This window comes from Caloenas nicobarica, chromosome 3 (genome assembly GCF_036013445.1).
Source record: "Caloenas nicobarica isolate bCalNic1 chromosome 3, bCalNic1.hap1, whole genome shotgun sequence".
NCBI lineage: Eukaryota > Metazoa > Chordata > Aves > Columbiformes > Columbidae > Caloenas > Caloenas nicobarica.
This window is the reverse complement of record NC_088247.1, coordinates 101,719,293-101,737,214: the sequence shown is the minus strand read 5'-3', so window position 1 is coordinate 101,737,214 and position 17,922 is coordinate 101,719,293.

The following is a 17,922-nucleotide window of genomic DNA, read 5'->3' as shown; positions in this document are numbered from 1 at the left end:
TGGTAACTGATGAGGAAAACATGCTGTCCAGCTCTTACATCCCCAAAAAATAACGTCTTCTGGATGCCATGATTCACAGAGGATCACAGGCCATTAATCACCATAGGGTGGAGGGGACGTGTTTAAAGTCATGTGTACCAAACACAGCCATTTCTCTGGGGAATCTCAGGCCTGGCATGATTCATTTTGCTTTCTCAGGGAGGAATCACAAAGGTTAGAAGACTAAATAAAGCCACAGCCTCCTGAGTTCAGCTGGCAGCAAGGCCAAGCCTCCCATTGAGGAGAGGTGGCTTTGGTCACAGGAGGTGTCTCTTGCCACAGCAGGCATGGGTGTGCATGACAGTGACACTCCTCTGGTCCCAGAGTCAGTGTAAGGGTCCTGTTCAGTCCACAGGGTCTTCCCTGAAAGACTGTAGGGAATCACTGGGATTCACAGGGAAAGCAGAAGGGCGACAGCTTTCATTGTCCCTGCCTCTTGGGGTTGTTGTTATTCTGATTTGGCAATGACTCAGGTCCACAGCCTGTCTCTGGAACCACTCTGGGTACTTGTGTGACGGGACATCCCAAATGCAGCTTTCTAGAAGGAAGAGACTGTACTCTGTGAGGCTGTATTGCCTACAGGCAAGTGACAGACGTTAGTTACCTGCCTTTCCAGCCATGACCATCAACTGTGGTGGGCACAGTGAGGACACACAGACACGTCTCACTGGGGAAGTACTTCATTTTACTAGTCTTTGTTGCTGCCCTTTAGGCAGGTTAAGAGCCAGCAGCTGATGACCAGATAGTGCATGAGGCTCTGTCACAGATACCGGGTCATCACAGATCCATATACCCAGCCCAGGGGCCTTCAAGGTTTACCCCTCTCCTGCTCCTAAGTATGGATGTGGGGAGGAGGATGTGCCTCACACCTGAAAGATGCACTACCTGCCTGTGAAGAATTATTAGATTATAGTCATGGCTAGTTTAGTTGCTTGGCTAGCTGTTGGTATTGTTTCTTGTTTTTTCCACATCAGTCTCCCACCCACTTTAAATAAAAAATGCCAGCACACCTGGAGCAAAACAAGCAATTGACTTAGTAAAGACAAATACAATTCTTCAGACTAACAGATTATCTAGCCACAGAGTTTGAATTCAGTTCAGTTCAGAGTTGAGTTTTCCACTCTTTGTAATTATTTACAGATCACTTTGTGTTCACACAACTCAGCTTTCTAGGGTGTTGTTGTTTTTTTTCCTTTTTAGAGCTGTTTTTTTTCAAGCCAGTCACTCATTATTTCACATATGGGACTGGTCACCACTTCTGGTCGGGCTGTTCCTAATCTATGATGAAAGAAGTGAAACACGATACATGAGAGAGGATACTTCCATCATTAATCCCCAGAATTTACATTCACACACAAGTACCTTGCCCACATGCAAGCATGGGCATTTACAAGAAGAACAACGAAAACTTGGCAATAGGATGAGCAGCCCCCCGTTTGAGTGTTTGCAAGAAGCTGTCAAAATGGAGGACAGTGGTAGAAACAGGCTAAGTCCAGAGCATTTCATAGAATTGTTCCATGGGCATGTTCCACAATTGTCTTTCCTCCCCGTGTGCTCAGCTGCAATCACCAGGAGCACACAGGGGCATGGGCAACACAAGCACGTGCTTTTCCTACTGCTTCTAAGGTTAATATGAATAATGTTCCACATTCTGTTATTGTGGAAATACCAGCGATCATCCTGCAAAAGCAAGCCGAAGAATTATAGCTAGACATTAATAAGAAGGGACCAAACAAAGCTTCTCAAAGATGGCAGAATAACACCACGGCAGTGACTAGCGGGATGAAACAGCTCCAAACGATTTTTCCCTGATGTACGGTCAGCAATCATCCCTTCTGCAGCACTCCGAGGAGTTCAGCAACACGGCGTGTTCTGGGCTGGCAGCAGCAGAGGCTGCACTGAGGCGTATAGCTCCGCCGGTGAGCTCCAGTCTGTCAGTGGTGTGATTAGCCATGGTCTGAGAAGGTAGCCAGCAGTGTCTGCATTCCAGACCACAACTAAGAGTCTCTTTCACAGTTCATTGCATTGCAGTGAAAATTAATTTTCCTTCATCATTTTATTCTCATGAAAAAAAAAAAAAGGGGAGAGACTTAATAGGAGGGAAAGCCCACAGGGCATCTAGCTGAAGGAGCTCTCTGAAAGAGGTCCTAAAGATGGAAGTCTTGTCTGTCATCTCAGCTGCTAAGTAATACTAGTGGTGGGACTCTTGGAAAAATTAGTACAAATGGCATTGCAGAAAGGACTGCTGCAGAGATGTTTCTGTGTCGTTTTATGGTTGCGGTGAAGACCAGTGGGTGTTAAACTTGTCTTCAGGGGTACAATTTGGGTAAATCTCAACTTTCAAGTGTTCAGCCCCTGAATTTAAAAGACAGATTCCCCACTAACCACTGCCCTGCTTCCAGATCTTGCACTTACAATACTGCATGCAGGTATTTGTGCCACCAAAAATCATGGCAGCTATTTCAGAAGTGTCTGTATCCAGAATGGTTGGGTACATATTTTGGAAGCTATGATGACTTTCCCAGGCCTTTCTTCCCAAGGCAAAAAGAAAAGCACCAGTTGGAAGCAGAACTGCTGTATACTTTTCCCTTGCTACTAATACAAGGTTCATCTACTTTTCTCCTTTTTTCCATCAAGAAAAGTAGCATTTCATATTAATTATTTCACATGTTGCATATTGCCCATTAGGACCAGACTATTATCCTATTGCCTTTGTGTTCTTTAGCATCCATTGTTATAGTTCAGGACATTTCCAGCTCCAATTCTACAAAGTCATTTCTTGTGGTTACCTATGATCAAGTACGGTGAAAAGGCCCAGATCACTTAAAGATTACAAGTGCTGATGCTGGTATCCACGCATATTCCTCTGTCATGGGATATCCAGTTCCAGATATTTGTAGGAAGGTGAATGCAGGACTCCAAGATGAGTAGAATAAGAAAACTGAAGTTCTCTGCATTTCTACACAACACCAAGCGCAGCAGTGGAGACTTTGCACATTGTCGTGTCAAAGTGCTTCAGCACTGACCACCTCTCAGGAAGAGTTAGCAGTTTATACTTCATGATTCTCCACGCTCACTCCCCTCTCCATGCCTAAGTTGTTTTTACTCTTAACTAGACAAACATTATAGAGTCAACTGTAGAGAACCATCTGAGCTGCTTTGGATGGATGTAGGGCTGACTGTGGCACTGCTGGGACTTGAATCTCTGGATTTAGAGAGTTCTGTTTAGAACAAGCTTGGCTTATTAAATGACAAAGTCATCTATTCAAATGCAACAGGCTTAAGCTTTTTCTTTCTCCTAACAGCATAGCTTCATTCACTTCAATGGAATCGCATTTGGTTTACACAGGTGTGAGAGGGAAATCAAGTAGCATATAGAAATGTTTTCTTTTGAAATATTTTTGGAGAAGAGGGGTAAAAAACCTGCTTTTGGACCAATGCAAACATTTTCATGGAAATTTTCATTAGGGTTAAAATTTTCTGGACAAAAACTGGAAATGATTTTTTCCCCTGTAAAATAGTTTGATTTTCAAAAATCCCACAAACATTTGAATGGAAATCTAAATATTTTCACAAAAACTTTAATTGTATTTTTAAAGCTTTGGGTTTCAATTTTTTAATGAAAAACTGAAGTCTTTTGTCAAAAATACTTGAAAAACTAACTTCTTTTTTTCAAAATTGCCCATAACAGCTTTTTTAAGCAACTTTAATAATAAAATTTAAAGTAATATGAATATGAAAACAATAAAAAACTGTCACAACTGAGCCTGATAAACTAGCTGTGGAGGTTAACATACACAAAACTCAGGATGAACATGAGTTGTTTAAGCTACAGGTTTAAGGTGTTTCTGCTAACATACTTCATAGAGGCGCAAGTGAAGGGCAAGGGGAAGGTTTTCCCTGAATTTAGATTTTATGTAACTCACAAAATGAAGAGGGAAATTAGAGAAGAAAGGGAGGTGGAGTAAAAACAAAAATGGATCACACATAATAACCGTCTCTGTACATTTTGAGGCCCTTCAATATATAAATGTCCCTAGCATGGTATACCCAAGAATCATCTAACCTATGGTCTCCAAAACTGAGACACTACCCTGATGTCAGATGAGATCACAGCAAGTGAGCCACAGCCAGGCCATGGCCACACATGCAATTGTAAAATTCTGTGTTCTGCAGCTTAAAGTACAATATTAGGGTATGTGGCTGCCATGAGAAATTCTGAGGACTCCAGTGCTCACTTTGTCCAAAACCATTGGAAACCTCTGATTTAGCTACTGCATATATTTAAGCATATACTAGAGACACTCTGAAGCTGGGTGAACAGGGCAGTAGTTAAGGCTAAGTCTCTTTCTCATTTTTCACAGCAACGATCTGAATAGATGCCTTCATATAAGCAGCAATTCAACAGAAAAAAGTGCTGAAGTTCCACTCACTTAATGGTAACACCATTGCCTTATAGTATAGAAACATAAAGAGAGAAATTCAGAAAATGAAGAATAAAGCCCTGAATGGAGGTCTCAAGACGTGGTTTTCAAAGCCAGCTCTTCCAGATTTGAGAAGGAAGTTGTGACTCTTTTGTTCATGAACCATTTCTCTAGAAACACTATAAGAATTAATTATGATAAGAATTAATTATGATAAAACACGAGGACAACAGAGGGGCCAATCTGAAGAACCAATCTGAAGAGTGACCCAGCATTGGCCAGGATATGCAGGCACACTGCCAGCTATCAGCAAGTAACGCTGGCTGACTGTGGTGGGGATGAAAAACACCCCAAACTTCCTGGATGTACCTGGCAGGAACAAGAGATGCCTGAATTTGTTACACAACCTCTTCCTCTGGCCATACCAGGTTGGGGGTAACTAGAGTTTAGGTGATCTCACAGGCTACGGGTTGAGTTAATGTGAGATGAACAAGAGCAGGTAGAGACTGTTTGGATAAGAGTTAAAAATGAACTGGAGAGTGTGCATTTGCTAAGTTGTATACCCAACAAATAGATTTTAATAATATGAGATTTAGAACATGCTGTAATGTTCCTGAAAATTTTGTAAGATCATCCCAAGAGACAGGCCACAAGGGCTTCACTTGCATCAGATTGGCCATAGCAAAAAGCACAGAAACCGTCATTTATGTGGTTTTGCTTGGTTTTGTTATTTTTTTTGTTTTGTTTTGTTGTGGTTTTGAGAAAGAAAGAAAGAAAGAAAGAAAGAAAGAAAGAAAGAAAGAAAGAAAGAAAGAAAGAAAGAAAGAAAGAAAGAAAGAAAGAAAGAAAGAAAGAAAGAAAGAAAGAAAGAAAGAAAGAAACAAAGAAAGAAAGAGAGAAACAAAGAAAGAAAGAGAGAGAGAAAGAGAGAGAGAAAGAAAGAAAGAGAGAGAGAAAGAAAGCAAGCAAGCATGAAAGAGGGAGGTATGGGGAAGAAACTAAAAAGGGAAGAGAGGAAATGAGAGTCCTCATGCCATATCTGTCCCAGAAGAATAAAAATCCAGAAGCTGCTTGCTTTCAGGGAAAAGAACCAGGAAGGAAGTTTTCAGCAAAATAAGGACAGCGCAAGGGAGGTCAGGCTTCCCCCTGAGCAAAGAGGGAGAATTTCTTTCATGGTGTCTCTGTCTGAGTTTAACAGGAAGAGACTTAAGAGGTTACATCTGCTCAGGTTCCCCAAGAGATCACTGAGAGTTGACTGGACTGCCCTTCAGCCATCTACACAAGGAGACATGTTTCCCCTATCAGACGAGTATAACAAGGTCTAGTGACTACAGGATGAAACCAGCAGAATTAAGACACACCAGTTATAACAGGGAGTGCTTTCAGCAACCTCCCTAGATGTGTGGCAGATTGTCCCATGATGTGAGGCCTCTGAATCAAGGCAAAATATTTTGAAAGGCCCGTTTTTATTTAATCTAAGGGTACAAATTTTTATGCAGATTTTATTAAACTAATACTCATGGCCTTTGTTTGACAGAAATTTGAATTAGATAACCATAACATAACCATTTCTTCTGACTTAAAATCTGTAAAATTGCAGAGGAACAAAGTTTATGGTTTTGTCCTTTTGCAAAAGTTGTCATAATAATCCTTCTTTCATAAGAAGATTTCAAAGCATTTTATGAAACATTAATAACCCCATATAAGTGTCTTCAAATTAGGCAGTTGTGGGAGACTCCAAGTCTCTCAAATCAATATCTTGCCCTATGAACTATTGGCACAATTCAGGAGCACTTAGCATGCAGAAGCACAGATATATTTTAACCCAACAACCAGGAATAGCCACCAAAGTATTCTGTTTTATTCTAGTCTCCTGAAGTAAGTAGAAAAGAGACAAAGAGATTCCAGGACCATAATGGAAATTATTGGGAACAAGTGAAAATAAATTAAAAGACTCAGACTTTTTGGTAGAAAAAGGACACGTCTAAGAGTCAAGGTCTCTTCATTTGTAATCCAAGAGCCCAAAGGCTCTTGGAGGAAAACAGTATTTCACTCCAAAGTCCATTGCCAGTCTATGGCCAGTAGATGCCCAGGGTCTGGTGGAAAGATCAGATAATCCCTCATTGTCCTCCAAGCCCTAAATATGTGAAGTCTCCAGCTGTCACATACATACCCTAGTCATGCAAGTCTATAATCCCATAGGTAGCAACAGCTGGTGGAATGAGGTGTGCACATTCAGTGGGTTTGTTCCTTCCTTGATCACACAGAAGACCTCATGGCCCTGCTTGCCTTGGCCTCGCCTTATAGGCCAAATCAGCTCCATGTCACAAAGCTATTTCAGAGATCCACTCACTAAGCTTTAGACTCAACAAAATACCTATTGTTTTGCTCTCGGTCATACCATTTACTTAGTGTAACACAGACTTCAGACTGATCACAACCTCAGTCATCCCTCTGGGCCCAAGGGCCAGCTGCAGAGGACCCATCCTTCCAAGTCAGATGCCATCAGCTCAATAGAGAGGAATTGCTGATTGAAACATCCATTCCCAGAGAGCTATGGGAACTACGAAACAGGCTTCAAACAGCAAACCAAGAGTCCTCAACACACAGCCAAAAATGCTTCAAGACTAAGGAACATCTGGCTGAGCCAGGATGCAAACCCAGTCCTGACCTTGCAGGCAATACCAAGAGCTTGCTGTGTTTCCAGGTATAAATTATTCACTGACTGAAGAGCATTGGGAACAGTACTCCTGTGTAACGGCTTTTCTATAGTTACGCAATGTGAATCTCTGTGCACCTTCTTCCTAGATCCACTGGTCTCAGCTATGGCCAGTAACTGGATGCACACAACAAAGTGGTCTGATTTTCCCGTTCATCTCTTCTGCTCCTCACCTCTTCTTTGGCTTTCGGTATGGAGGGAGTCTGTGTCCATCTGGGTGTTTTGAAAGGACCTGCTGGGTGCAGATGCTACTGCAAGTGTCATTGTTATTTTTGTAATTAGAGTGATTATTCTGTGCTCAGATGTCATGCAAGAGAAAGAGGTATAACTGCTGAGATAACTGGCAGAGACCCTAATAGATTATAGATTATACAGTGTCAGAAACACAAGCAGTACTCATCTTAAGTAAGATTTTAATACCTTTAAAAGCTGTGATAAATTATAAAGAGAGGTAATATAAAAAGTAGGATAAAGTGTGGGTTCATTTTACTTCATGCTCTCTACCACGTGGGGACCAAAGAACAGGGAAAGAGGGATGGATCATGTTTTTTATTGCTTGGCTGCAATGTCAAAATTGGATTGGTTTAAAATATTTATGACATGAGAGAAAGAAAATCTATGAATTACTCAGAACTTAATGTATGTACTCTCAATGTGCTTCACATTTTCTTTGGTTGGGGACAGCAGAGTGGGGAATTGAGGATAACTTGTTTACTGCCAAACAGCTCTCCCTAGTACCTAGTTTTGCTATGTATTAAAAATCACGTCTGGGGCCAAGAATGCTGGGGCTGGAATTAAAGACGAGAACACACAATAACTTTAAGTAATGGCAGAAAGATTTAAATAGCACACATCAGCAGAAAAGAATGGGGAAACCTACAGTACACTGACTTCATTGATACCCCATTTATCAGCAATTACTGACTCCATTAAAGGCAGAGTTTACAGCAGACAGAGAAACAGAGCCTAAAATATGTCCCAACAGATGGACGGAGAGTGTCAGTGATGCCGTATTTCAAAGGCATCTGCAACTTTGTTATCATTGTACATGGAGTCAGAAAGACAGCGAAAAACACTGGAGTAAGGGCCAGCAAATGATTTACTTGACCCTGCTTGGGCAGAACTGACAGCGAAAACCTCATTAATTCCTCGGGTCATTCTGGAAGACATTAATTTGGTTTGGACTCGGGACGAGGGGAGATTTTCCAGACATACACCAGGAATTATGAAATCTCTATAGCCAGAGGAAAGTATGTCCAAATCACTTTCTGCATAAATCAAGCTGACTTTCTGAAGAAGGATAATATGCCTAATCAGGGGAGTTATGGAACTTCTTGTACTTATTAGACAGAAAATAAAACAGTATTTTATTTGATAATCAGTTGGGGAAGATTTTTTTTTCTCTTTCTTTTACTGCTGTCTTCTGTTGCTGGAGATGAGTTGGAAAAAGGACTCGGATGCATGAATAATTGCAAGTGCTGTGATATTATTTGTTTGTTCATGTGGGTATACACATAAAGATACATATATAAGGGTAATATATGTGTACGATTTTAGTTAGCCCGCTGTATTTACACATCTTTTGGCCTTTTACCTCCCTGCTGCAGAATGCCAAGTACTGTCACCTTCCCCTCCGATTCTGTTTAACTCTTACTTACCCTCAGCCAAAAGCATCTGAGTAAACAGGAGGACAAGCAGAGTGGAGCTTCTCCTGGGGAGCCAGCCCCCATGCTACGCTTCTGCTCCTGCACGGTCCCTCCACTAGCCCAGCTCCCTCTGGCATTGACGGGACCCTTGTCTCAGCAAGGACCGACCAAAAACAGGGAGTCCAACCTGCGGGACTTGGAGCAGAAACACACTTGGGGTGAACAGGAACCCCCCCTGAGCAGGGGGAATGGGAATGACTGTCTCAGGTCCCAGCTGTGACTTCTTCAGGCTGGCCCTAAATGTCTGATCCAAAAAGAAGAAAAGGGTCTCTGAACAGAAAAGCGCCAGCTGGATGTCCCCAGATTAGTGATGGGGAGCTCCAGACTCAGCTGGGGTCAGCGGGACCCTCCCCTCCCTCCTGGCTGACCTCCGTGACGAGGCCAGTTTGGCTCCAATAGCAGCCCAAAAAGCCCCCAAAGCCCCTGCAAATAGCCAGGAGCTGCAAGAAGTCATCCCACAAACCCCCCCGCAATACATGCTTTCCAGTGCTTATACATAAGGCCTTGCCGCACAGGGTATCTTCCTCCGTAAAAGATGCATTCATCATGTTTAGAGAAGGGTTATCTCTCTCTGGAAAGAACATGCATTAGTACTTTTTACTCATTCAACACTGGACACTCCCTATCAACAACAGCCTGCCGAAAGGGGAGAAAGAGGTAAATTAATCACGGGAAGAGACAATTTAAAGGAGTTTGGCTATAAAATGGAGTTCATTAGGAGGCCATAATGTATTTGGGACTAAGAAGCTGCAATTTCCCCACCTCTGCTGTTCCAGGCAACAATAAGCAGCACTAATTGCATTGACACCGCATTACAGGATGGCCACCTACCCTCTTTTAACTCCTTCCATAGAGCAGTCGCACAAAAAAGTTATGTCACCTATTGTGAATGCAAGTTGTCTTTCGAGACGCTACACTCCCTATCTCCTTGGACTGAGAGAAAAGAGTATTAAGTGGTCGGCTGTTTTCACTCTGGAGCTAAGGTTGTAGTAATAATAATAATAATAATAATAATAATAATAATAATAATAATAATAATAATAATGATGTTACTTGGCTCTAAGGTTGCACTTAAAGAGATCTCAAAGCACATTACAAATGTATATGGTATAGACAGCATATCACTACAGGCATAGAACCAAGCGAACCTCGGCTGGGAACACAGCATAAAGCATTTTTTCCCATCCATCTGCCAGGACACTACACTATCCATTTTCCTTGCTTTTTTGATTTGGCTTGTTAAAAAATATATTATGTTGGCTAATATTTTCTTCTGCATTTAAGATTTCTCTCAAATTTTTTTCATGTTATTATTATGAAAAACAGGTCTATACAAAGCACTGTTGAAAACGTTGGCCCTGTAGGGGATTTGGTCTAGGGCAAAAGGAGAGATAAAACAAGGATTGAAATCCACAAGAGACCCACATATGTGCAGTGCTGAATGTCTGGATTTCTTTTGATTGAGACAGAACAAGTCCATTTTTTCTAAGGCTAAATTACAGTTCAGTTATTCCTTGGGTTGTTAGTGGTGACCTTAGCTCTATGCGGCACGCTAGAATCTAATACAAAATAAATATTTCATTTGGGAAGCCTTTGTTGCCCATCAACTGCAAAAGTACCACAGGAGGCAACTCGGCTGCAGGGAACTATTTGCTCTCCCATCACCTACATGCTTTCACTGGAGACAATTGTGTTCTTGCTATTACAAGGGCGAGAGAAAAGCGTCCAGCCTGCAGATTCAGGAGTAGGTAACCTTGCGAAGGAAGACGACAAGCAACTAGCAAACATTTTGTTATGAGCAAGATAAATGAGGGGAACAATTTGCAGTACACAGTATTTCTTTATTACATGGACACTCTCAGTTTAAAAATATGAATTAAAATAATCTGGGGATTCATTTTCACATATGCTCGGACAGTCTCTCTAGCGATGTAAAGGAACTGAAAACAAAAGCAAATTATGTGTAAAACCAGATTACGTGGCTAGAGTGATAGAAACTGATATTAATGTAAATGAAAAGCAGACAACAGGAAGGACTCTGCTCGATCATGATAATTCACTGCCTAAATCCAGCAGAACACATATTTGTAAAGAAAATGACCACGTTTCAAATAACAATTGAGATTATTAAAATATTAGAAGATGTATTTTCTACTCCTTGCACTCTCCGTAGTGTCTTTTTCCTTTTTCTTTTTTCTCCCCTCTTCTCCCCGTCCTCCCTTTTCCCTTCACTTCCCCAGTTCTTTTGGTTTGATTTCCAGTCAGTTCCTGCTGAATTTTACTTTCAGATTCTCATACTCAACACAATGCTAGAAAATCTAAATTGAAAATATGGTAATAACATGTTTGCTTGTTGGTCTTGTTTTTAAATATTTCCCTGAGGACTTGTAGCAAATCATGAAAATGTTTTCTACTGGTCTTAAATATTGTAAAAGCTTATTTAATTTAATCAAAACTTAAATATTAAGCCAAACTTCATTGCACAATGTGTTCCTTTAATGGAAAGAGCTAATGAAAAACACACTAGGCCAAATTCACTCTATTTTCTTCACCAGGGAGATATTTTCTCCTTTATTACTAAGGATCATTTGTTTTGTTTCATTTTGCTGGGAACAGCCTGCAAATTTGTATAATCAGACCGTGTTCTGCACATATTTTTCATGCCTATTCTGAAACAGTTTTGTCCTCATTTCTACCCCTGCAAAGGCTCTTTTTTTGAAATGTGAATCTTGGCTGGATGACTCACTGGGACAATAACTTTATCTTCATCTGTTTTACAGTAATTAGACTGGAGCAATTTTTGTGGCTGTATCTGAGTTTGTTTCCTGCTTTGAACTCAGCACTCATGCTGTCATGTGTTAATTTTAGTGATTACACAAACTATGCTCTGGCCAATAAAGTTATTGTAGTCAAAAATATGGCTCCAGTCCAAAACACTCTTACTTTATCTTCAGCAGTGTAACTGCTGCTTCACGCTATGAATGGACTAAAATCAAATAAAAATATTTGCCACAATAACTTGCCAGCAGAATAATGTGTAATATCATTTCTTTTGCTACTTACTTGAGAATTTTGTACAGCTACGTTCTGCATAGGAAAGCTTGGAATTATTCTGTCTCGGTTATAAAAGGACATTTATTCTGTAAGGAAGGGGAAAGAAAAAAAAAAAAAAAAGTTGTTCAATGTTTTAGCTTTCATTCAGGTAAAAATCCCGGTTCAGAAAGGGCATAGAAGCATGTGCTGGAAATGAAGTGTGTGCTCAAATCCCATTGAAGCCAGGTAGATTGTAAGCATATGCTGAAATGCTTATTTAAATTGGGCCCTTAATTATTATGTGCTATGAGATTGAACTACGTTTCATATTATTTTCATACATCTATATTTATATATGTGTGGGTGGGTGGGTGTGCAAGGATGTATGTAAGCTGTTCACTGAAGAACATTAAAAACGAGGAAAAAAAGTCCCCCACACCCTTCCTCCTAAAGTGACAGATTATTTGATGTTTTTGACAAGCAAGATTTTAATGTTTGGTTGAAATGGTATTTTTTTTTCAATGAAAGGAAAAAGAATCAGAGCTTGTTTTTACTAATCTTCTAGTATTGCACTTCAGGAGTGTTGTATGTGCACACAGGGCTGCAGGGACCCCAGGCCAACCTTGCTGATCTTTGTAGAGTGATCAAAACCCTCTCATTCAAGAAGAACGCATCTCTATTTACATCTGGGTTTTTGTACTTATATGAGTCAGCTATCATTTTAATTTTTCTGTTATCAAATTCTGTCAATTATTTCTATCATTTACATATATCAAGTTTAAAGTTACATGTACCTACTGTTAACCTAACTGTGGATTTTCTCTGTGATAAATCTCTGTCCCATCAGTTTACGAAAGGAATATCTTCACAGAGTTTTATCTGAAACCACTGGCCTGTGCCCTACCAAGACAAGCTGGTGTTGCTGATATTGTGCAAATGCAGGAAGCTAATAAAATGTGGGTGTGTGGGTGGGGGGGTTAATAAAAGATCTTAAATACACAGGTTTTTTAAATGTTTAAAATGTTTTATAGACAGTCAAAAAATAAGCTAAGGAGAAAATGAAGGCTTTGAGAAGGGATTTGATTTAAAGGGCCAAGACTTTTGACTCCAAGCAGAGAGAAGGAGCAGGCACAAGTGGAACAGCATGGACTGTCCCAAGGAAGAAAAAGAAATATGGTGCAGGAGAAGAGCAGCCCAATGGTAGGAAATGAGGGAATATGATGCAGAGTCCTGAGGGGGTTTACAATGCAGAAAAGTGGTTTTGAATTGAATTCAGCAATGGATAAGAAGGTAACAGGGGATAAGAGCAATGGGATTCCTGTTTCTTACAATGAGGAATAATCCAGCCACAAAAGTCCATATCCACTAAAGTTATGAGAGGAAGGATTTTTTTTTTTAATCTTTTAAAACAAAAAGAGGATTTGCAATTGCTGAGGTGTATAGTCAGGTCTGGGTATGCATGAATTGCCGCATTGCTTGTAAGATAATGACAGACCTGCTAGCAAGGAGATGCAGCCAGGCCAGGAAAGCTTGGGCTCATTACAAGCCTACCTTTGGAGATCATCATGCACAGCTGGGCTTCATGCAACTCCCAGGGGAAATCGGTCCCCTGCATCACATGCAGAGGCAAAGCAGAGCAGGAAAAGAGCGGTAAGAGAGGAACAGAAATGTAAGAAGTTTTGCAAAATCACTTAAAGGTAGAATTAGGTCTATGTCCTGATCTCAGGCTCTTGCTTGACACACTGTCTACCAGGGCAGGCATCCCTTGCAGTGCTGTGGTGACCCCAGGACATCCTCCAAGACTTGCTGAAGGAAAAACGCCAGGGATGTATGGAGCATGACTCTGAATTCTCCTGGTGCATCTTAGCTCCCACCTTCTTGCTGACCGAAGGACTGTGTTGCCCTCCAGACACTTCTGGTTGTACTTCAAATGTCTGCCACATCCATTGTGTGGGCAGACAGAGACAACAGCAGTATCGGAAAATTTATGTCCTGAAGCAGAAAGAGGGGACATAAATGCTCGGCTAGAAAGTACTTGTATGAAGGTATATACTACGTACCATCGACGAGCAGATAAGAAGCCACTAGCAAAAAACAAGGCAGAAAAAAGACTTTTTCTGCTTGTCTAAAGACAGTCATGGAGCGAAGGTTGGGATGCCCATGACTCCTGGGTTCTGTAACCACCCTCAGCAGATTTTTTGCTTTGTCCTGATTCAGCATTAACAGTTGCTGCCAGCTCCCATAAACATATCTCCCATATGACACATGGCACTTGAAGCCCAGCTCCAGACCTGTTACCTAGTAAGCAAAACAATATGTGTTGTCATAAGGTTTTATCACAGCTGGGCCCAACCAGGATGCTCAGCAAAAACCCCCAAGCTGGTCGGTGCAATACTGTCTCTCTTAGCATGCAGAAGGCAAACAGCTACGGGAATGTTTTATGTTTCTGTTCCATCCCTGAAGTTTCCTGTTGTTTAGAAACCTCCTGGATACAAGGGAGATGAATTATTGATATGCCAGCCTTGGGAAGGAAAAGCAAGGCAAGATTATAAAAAGGGAAGGGACTTTTGTTTGGTGTAAACTGTATAAAAAAGCAGGACATTCGGTTCCCAAGGAGCCATACACAATAAAGAGAAATCAGACTGCCGTGGTCTGTGTGGTTTATAAACGACTAATCACGGGTGATTCAGCGCATACCTCTGGCTTCGCTCTGTGCGCGGCTGCGCGGCGGCACGAGGGGAGTTGCCCTCCAGCCGCAGGCAATGCTGGGGGGCACACACCACCCCCCCAAACACTGCTCCCAATGCACAGCCCTGCGGTTGGGCTGATGGTGAGGACCTGGGTGCAGGTGCGTTGTGCAGTTGCAGCCATGGCCTGTGTGCTCAGCACTACAGCCCCGGGCCCAGGCACCATGGGCATGTTTGGAGGCAAGGAGGGTGCAGGTCGGTGCCAAAACACACAGGAATTTCTCTGCTGATCACCATGCTTGGCCTGCAGGGATCTCGATAGGTTTACTGCAAGTGTCACGGAATCATAGAATTGTTTTGGTTGGAAGAAACCCTCAAGATCATTGAGTCCAAGTGTTAACTCAACACTGACACTAAACCAACTGGCTAAGAACCTCATCTATATGTCTCTTAAACACCGCTAGGGGTTATGACTCCACCACTTCCCTGAGCAGCCTGTCCCAACGCCTGACAACCCTTTCCAGTAAGAAATGTTTCCTAATGTCCAATCTGAACCTTCCCTGGCACAACCTGAGATCATTTCCTCTCTTCCTATCACTTTCTATTTGGGAGAAGAGCCCAACACCCTCCACGCTACAACCTCCTTTCAGGCAGTTGCAGACAGCGATCAGGTCTCCCCTCAGCCTCCTTTTCTCCAGGCTGAACAGTCCCAGTTCCCTCAGCCGCTCCTCATCAGATTTGTTCTCATGCACAGTCGCCAAAGCACCTGTATCCATCAGCAGGGATGACACCTCACCAGTTATCTTCCAGCAGTCTGCCAAGTCCTTGGAGACTGCTCACTCACCCAAGGTCTCCCCTTTCAGTGGGCGTGAGAAGGACAAGCCCTGTGTGTCAAGCTCATGAGAAAAACAGTCATCCAACCATCCAAAACCAAAAACAGCTGATGCAGAGTTGATCTGGAAAAGGACCTTTTCAATTGAAGGTACCCTTCAACAGTTGCATCCCTCTAAGGTGATACCACTGTGCCCTCACCAGGGGTTTGGGGATTAGGATAGAGGAGTGAGAAATTGATCTATCTTGCTAATACCTTGTCCTGTAAGGACTCTCATTTATGGTTTGATTAGCCCCGTCAGTTGTGACAGAGCACTTCCACATGATTAACATGTGTGTCATTACACGGCTGGTATCTCCCTACTTCTCTAAAGATCCTATATATGTCTCACAACCAGCCACTTCCCCCTCAGCTGTGTACGCTGATGGCAGGCAGGAAAGTTGCAGAAACACTTGCTCACTCTTCCATGTAATTATGTCCACACTGTTCTTAGAAAGTAAAGTGTCACACTCTAAAACCTTACAGCACATAAAGATGTACCTGCGGCATTCGTGTCTTCCCACCATCACACCTTGGAAATCCCAGATCAGCCACATGGGCAGCACCCAAAGCGTAGGAAGAAGAAAAAGGGGACCCATTGCGGGTGCTGAGCTACAGAGGTGTCACCTCCTTCTGTCTTGGTCATGGAGGGTCAAAACAAAAATTACTCAGACTGAGATATTTGTGGCTGATTGTTATAGCTGGAGAATAACTGAAAGGTGCAAAGAACTGATCTTTCAGCTCACTGACGAAACCAAAAGACAAAAGAGTAGCACAAGGGAGTAGGACTGCTTGAAGTGGACCTGAACTATGTGTTGGTTTTGGTTTGGGTTTTTTTTGCAAAACTGAAATGTTGAAGGGAAAATATTTGAGTTGAAGGCTGTATTTTGGTTCCTCATGAACTTGTAGTGTCATTCTCAAGCACTTTCAATAAAACTGAAGTAAATCTGAAACTAACATTGGTTTTGAAAAATTATATTGAAAGGCTGTCTTTAAGATTTCAGCATTAAATGTTTCAATGTTTTCAGGCTTGTATTAACTACAATTCGTTTCCCTTTACAGCAATTTTATATTTATCTTCAACATGTGTTTACCAGTGGAAAAAAAATATGACTGAAAATTGTTACCCTGCATTATTTACCAGCACAAATTTTCACATGAAAAAAATCTTAACAAAAATAAATGTCATCCAGCAAATAATTTATTTGATTAAACACTGCTCGTAAGGATGGACAGGATTCAGAAAGTACCGTGATATCCCTAAATTCAAGAGCTGGCAAGAGTGAATGGAAACATTGTCCTATAATAGGATAAAAGATGGTTTAGATTTGCATTGGCCTCCAAGGCCACAAGTAAGATAAGGAGCCCCTTTGACAACACAATGCCAGGGTGGTCAGCACAGCCAGTTTAAAAGTAACAATTGTTGGTCAAGATGTTTCCACAATTTTGTTTGAATTTTCCACTAACCATTTATTTTCCTTCTCAGTTAAAAATAAAGATGGGCAATGTGGATACTGAGTTTTGCCACCTTCTAAGTGTTTGACTTAGTAACTCTGAGCACTGCCTTTTGAGTGTGTTTGTTTCTATAAAACACGTACCTGCAGGCACTGTGAAAGAGTCTTTGATCAAATAGTTTGTTTCCAATTTGCTGTTTTTTCCATAGTGCTGATGTCCCTTGTGAGTTCGCTCATGGCACCACCTTTTGCCCCTAGTGAGAACACATCTTCTCCAGCCTGGAGGAAGCCACCAGCAATGCCAGCAGCCAGGCCAAGTGCCCAACCACCCTCCAGCAACTTCATTTGCAAGCCTCAAAGACCTTGACCACAGGTACAAGCATCCGCAAACCCGTCACTGACAGAGCGGGATACGGTGGGACGACAAGAGCAGCATCTCTGCTGTTCAGCCTGAGGTCTGGCATACTCATCGCCTCCCTGGCCCAGGGGTTGACCCTCTGTGTTCCCCGCCACCAGCCCGGGGCTGTTCCTGGCCTCCCAGCGAGACCTCCCACCCAGCAGCGAGTGGCGGTGGTGGGTGCTCGCCTGCAGCCCGTGGAAGGATGGGCAGGGACTGGCCTCTCCTCCTGATGAAGATAAATGGGGCTGTGTAGATCAGCAGACTATCTGGGATGTCCATCACTGACAGCTCGATTAGCTGTAACAAGCTCTGGATGAGCCTGCACGGAGGAGTTGCATCACTTAATTTGTTGGGCCGGTCAGGTTCTCAGACCACAGAGGAGGCAGCAGAAGCGCGGCAGAGCATACCTCACAAATCCATGGAGATAGCGGCTGTCAATTAGCTCGATGTGTTTATTTGGAAGCAGAGCCGTGCAGAGGAAGGGTTTTACCCGCTGCCATCCCATATGTTCAGTTTCTCTCCTCATCCTCACAAAGCAACTTTTCAGGCACATTTTTAGAGCAATTGCCATCATTTCTGCATTTCCATT